Below are 5,713 nucleotides of genomic sequence, written 5' to 3' on the forward strand. Positions count from 1 at the left end.
AGTTATTGAAAACGCGAGCGAAGCGAGCGCGATAATTTTTCGATATAAAAACGCAATTTGATAGACAGTTGTACATTTTTACTTTTAGTATGGAAATCAGTTACATCATTTTATCACGAAAATTGACATTGCTGCAGCAGTAACGTTGCAACAGAGTAATGCTGCTGCTGTCGCCACCCGAATGTCACCTTTGTCATATCTTAGAAAGTTATAGAAAACGCGAGCGAAGCGAGCGCGAAAATTTTTCGATATAAAAAAAGTAATTTGATAGACAGTTGTACATTTTTACTTTTAGTATGGAAATCAGTTACATCATTTTATCACGGAAATTGACAGTGCTGCAGCAGTAACGTTGCAACAGAGTAATGCTGCTGCAGTCGCCACCCGAATGTCACCTTTATCATATCTTTGAAAGTTATTGAAAACGCGAGCGAAGCGAGCGCGAAAATTTTTCAATATAAAAAACACAATTTGATAGACAGTTGTACATTTTTACTTTTAGTCCCAACCAGGCGCGAATCCAGGATTTCATACAGAGAAGGGATGGGACAGTTTTTTATCTGCCTAGCTTCGCATAGGGCTCGATATTTAAGGGTCTCAGCGAGGTTGTTTGATGCAAGAGAGGTGAAAAGATGCAAGAAAGCAGAGCTTGGAATTGACCAAGTGAATTGAATTGGCGAAGTGTGAGCAAGGCAGAAGGCCAAGCTGCGAAAGAGGAAAGCTTGGATTTGGATCCACGCCCAAGTGTAATTAAGGCAGAAGATCAACTTTGCCGTAAGGCAGAAGGCCTCGCATAAGACCTAACGCCGAACTGCAAAAGAGTGGCTTGAAATCGAATCTATGCATGTAATCACGACTCTTCTACTGCTCGCTCTTTGGCTTCACTCGAAAGCGCTACTTGATAGGATGCTTTTAGTTTTGGGCTTTCACGGGGCCCCTTATAACACTTTGACAGTTAGGTCTCAGTATCGCGGCTAAGGAGCAACTCGTCTTGGTCGACAAATCTGGCGTGCAAGAGAGCAAAATTCGCTATAAAATCGGTAGCCTATGTCGAAAAAATCGGCTGGCCGCAAGCCCGAAAGCAAGATATTTTTCCATGACTTTAAGGGCCTCCGCGTAAGGTCAAATCGAAAGCCTACGTTGGGGTTCTTACGTACCCTCACTCTCTTACTTGATCCCTACGACCCTTCGTTATTAGATGGGTACTTGTACACGTATAAAAGTTTCATGTAGGTACCTACTCGACGACGACTGCAATGCTGATGCAGCCTGCGCGTTTTTATTTATTTATTTATTTTATTTTATTTTATTCGGGATGCTTACTGCCTAATATACATAGGTTAATAGACTTATCTACTATATGATTGCCTACGGTTTTGGTGCCCCCTAGACGTGGTGCCCTAATGACAGAGGTAAATGTTTTTTTTTTCAAAGTATCAACCTTCGTGGCCATTATTAAGTGCTGTATACGTATGAATATGGATTTGATATGGATGCGATATAATTACGATTAGGTATAATTCATGACGGAGAAAATTAATTATTTTAAATAATTATGCAATTATACGCCTGTTGATATGTGTGTTTATTTTACCACTACGTAACTATGTAAACTCATTTTTAGTTTTCTTGATTACTTAATGTTTACTCAGTTCCCCAAAAGATGGCACTGTGCAATGAGAGGCAATTAATTTACTGTCGTTTAATTTTGTTGTATTATTAAATCAACATAATTATTCAATTAAATTTGTTGATATGATATTGTAAGAGAGGGTACCTCTTCTAAAATTAGAGTTAATTTGGCAAAATCCTTCCTCGGTGGCTTATTCATGTCAACACGTATTAAATTCAGCGCTATCTGTTAGTTTAGTTTACCAGGGTACTCTATAGTGGTAGCACATATTTGAAAAAAGTTTGCCCCTCCTTCCTAAGTAGCGCCATAAGATTCAGGGGCAAACTTAAGTCAATCGAGTGTTGTGGCTACCCCCCTTTTAGGGGTTGAATTTTTATAGCCTATAACCTGGCCGGGGATGTTCTCGACAGATTAGTAAAGTTTGCATCAAAATCCGTTCAGCCGTTTTCACGTGATGCGCGTTCAAATAAACAGACAAATAGATAAACAGATAAACGGACAAAAATTCTAAAAACTGTTGGAACGTGTTCTGTTATCTATTCTAAGTATCCCCAGCCAACTTTTTTTCGAATATCTTCCATGTACAGACTTTCGACCCTCTTCAGCTTTATTATACAGGGTGGAAAGGCACGACGATCCTTCCCGGAAGTATTAGGTCGTTTAAGTGATACAGAGACTATTGGTAATGGTAAGAATCGTTAATTGAGTAAAAAATAAAAATTGCAAAAATACTACTTTTTAACTGTGGTGATAACCCTATAGCATGTGCACATGACGGCTAGATTAAGGATCTCCGTCGGGAAAGCTCGGGACTTTACACTTTTTTCCGATCGTTGACAGTATCGCAATGATGTATGAATGACGCATAAATGTCAAATAAATCAAATGCATGCAAAAATATTACAAACAATTTTATTACTTTCTTAGATAATTACTTTTTTCCAATATTTAATACTATCTTCTTTTCACATACGGTGTTCAAATGTACCTCCGTGTATTACAACGCCGCCGCAGCCCGTACCCGAGTATGTCGATGCACATGCGATATAGTGTATGCTCTTCGTCATTTATCCTCCGCAGAAAGCACCAATTAGCCTTTGTCTCATTTCGTCCGCAGTTTCACATTCCGTTTGGTTTGGTACACCATATCTTTTACACAGCCCCACAAATTTAAATAGCCACGAGCATCTAACATTTTTATTTGAAGAATATGACATTCAATAAGTATAGTTCAATGAAAATTTAATTTCAAACATCAGACGTCTTGTCTATTTCCTACCACGCAAGAAGGTTTGTTAGTTTGGTATTGAAGAAGTATTTATTCTTAGTATTTCATTTTTGCAAGTTCATTTGGTGCAACTAACACAACCTACATGTAATTTTTTATTATTTTAAATAGTTTCCAATTATTCGAAAATAATTTTGTGAAACGTGTTAAGAAACTAAAACCTTTTTATCAGTCAAGGAAACCAGAGATATTTATAAGACGATTGCGTACTTTTGAGTGGTTGTCAATGTCACCATTTGAACTGTCGTTGTAAACAATGTTGTGGTTAGTATTATTAATATTAAGGAATAACATAACTATTTCATTCAAGTATTGAACAAGTGGAACCACTAAGAAAGCGAAAATCCTGCAATGATTCTTACCGTGCTGTAAGCAGACCTAAAAATGGTTAGATGGCAACAAATTAGCATAATTTCCTGTCGAATACTGATTGTTTACAAGTAAGTTCATTGACCCTGTCACCTGTTAGGGTTAGAACAAAGTAGTTTTTTGCGTGGATGTTTAAAAGGTCATAATTTAGAAACGGTTGCCCATATTAACATAGTTTCTATGGAGAAAATATAGAGCTTAGGCTAAACTATCTCCCATTTCCGGAAAGGATCGTCGTGCCTTTCCACCCTGTATGTATAGATAACATACAAAATGTTATGTCTTGTAACTTCAAAGGATGTCAATGGGTACCTACTAAGTTAATTCTCACGAAAGTAATGACTTATTATTCTTTTCAAATCATTTCAATAATTTGTTAAAATTATAATTTATTTAATATTCACCAAACATAAGATGTCTGAATTAGTAATGAACTTGAACTTTAAAATACATAGTTAAATCACTGCTAGATACGCCCTTACGTCAATGTAAGATATCGAGTGACATCACTAAAGTCTTAACTTTAATCACTAAAATCTTAAATTTAAGATATTTCTGTACATATTTTTGCATGCTATATACGGCTAAATGTGTGATACTTATAATTACAATAAGACCTACTGTTAACCACATTTAATGCAAATAAAAATTTACTTTACTTACTTTACTTTACTTTATTTGATTGCAACAATGATTGAAACTGCTTAATCAAATCAAGTCTTAGTTATCAAGTCCAATGAAATAATATTTTTGACATTGGAAATGTCTTTTCGTTCGCTCCAGTATAGGGTCCGATTTCACGAAAAAGTGCGATCCCCTTATATCTCGGAAAGTTGTGAAGATATTATATTAAATAGGCTCAAAAGACGCATAATCACGAGATCTGTAAGGTGCAAAAATAATTATTCGAGAAAGTCAAAAACGAAAAAAGTTATGGTCGAAATAGTGAAAATAAAATTCAATTTTTTCCGAATTTTTGATTTTGGTGCTCGAAATTTGGAAACGAAGAATGATATCATAAATTTGAGAAAAACGGCTCTGGACAATTTAGTCAGCTTCAATTTGAGCCTAAAACAAAGACGATCGGGTTAAGGGTTTGCCCTGTAGCCTAACCTTAAAATAGTCAAAAAGTCAGAACGACATTATTCACATGACATTTATGACTTCATGTTTCGCAGAGTTCGTTATCGGTGTTTGTTGTGAATTATCGGGATTATGACGGCAGAATAACACTTGCAATGCGTGGGCTATCAAAATCGCTGCAGATTTAGTGGTAGAGGTAGAGGTAGAGGTAGAGGTAGAGGTAGAGGTAGAGGTAGAGGTAGAGGTAGAGGTAGAGGTAGAGGTAGAGGTAGAGGTAGAGGTAGAGGTAGAGGTAGAGGTAGAGGTAGAGGTAGAGGTAGAGGTAGAGGTAGAGGTAGAGGTAGAGGTAGAGGTAGAGGTAGAGGTAGAGGTAGAGGTAGAGGTAGAGGTAGAGGTAGAGGTAGAGGTAGAGGTAGAGGTAGAGGTAGAGGTAGAGGTAGAGGTAGAGGTAGAGGTAGAGGTAGAGGTAGAGGTAGAGGTAGAGGTAGAGGTAGAGGTAGAGGTAGAGGTAGAGGTAGAGGTAGAGGTAGAGGTAGAGGTAGAGGTAGAGGTAGAGGTAGAGGTAGAGGTAGAGGTAGAGGTAGAGGTAGAGGTAGAGGTAGAGGTAGAGGTAGAGGTAGAGGTAGAGGTAGAGGTAGAGGTAGAGGTAGAGGTAGAGGTAGAGGTAGAGGTAGAGGTAGAGGTAGAGGTAGAGGTAGAGGTAGAGGTAGAGGTAGAGGTAGAGGTAGAGGTAGAGGTAGAGGTAGAGGTAGAGGTAGAGGTAGAGGTAGAGGTAGAGGTAGAGGTAGAGGTAGAGGTAGAGGTAGAGGTAGAGGTAGAGGTAGAGGTAGAGGTAGAGGTAGAGGTAGAGGTAGAGGTAGAGGTAGAGGTAGAGGTAGAGGTAGAGGTAGAGGTAGAGGTAGAGGTAGAGGTAGAGGTAGAGGTAGAGGTAGAGGTAGAGGTAGAGGTAGAGGTAGAGGTAGAGGTAGAGGTAGAGGTAGAGGTAGAAATAGAAATAGAAATAGAAATAGAAATAATTTTATTCGTGAGCACAAACACAAAATAAAAACTTATACAGAGAAACATAAAAAAGAAAAAGTGCCACGAAATGGTCTCACCTCAGCATGTTGCTGGCGGCTGCTAGCAGATAGCTGATGCTAAACCCTGGCAGTACCTAGTGGAGCTCGGGTTTAATACAACATAAGCACACGCTGTTTTGGTCATCGGACTCGTCTCGATGAGCACTTAGGAGAGTAGTACCCAAGATAGAGCTGATGCTGAACCCTGGCTGTACCTAAAGGAACTCAGGTTTGTTGCAACATAGGCACACGCTGTTTTGATCATCCGACTCGTCTTGATGA

This window comes from Cydia splendana, unplaced genomic scaffold, assembly GCF_910591565.1.
Source record: "Cydia splendana unplaced genomic scaffold, ilCydSple1.2 scaffold_72_ctg1, whole genome shotgun sequence".
Lineage (NCBI taxonomy): Eukaryota > Metazoa > Arthropoda > Insecta > Lepidoptera > Tortricidae > Cydia > Cydia splendana.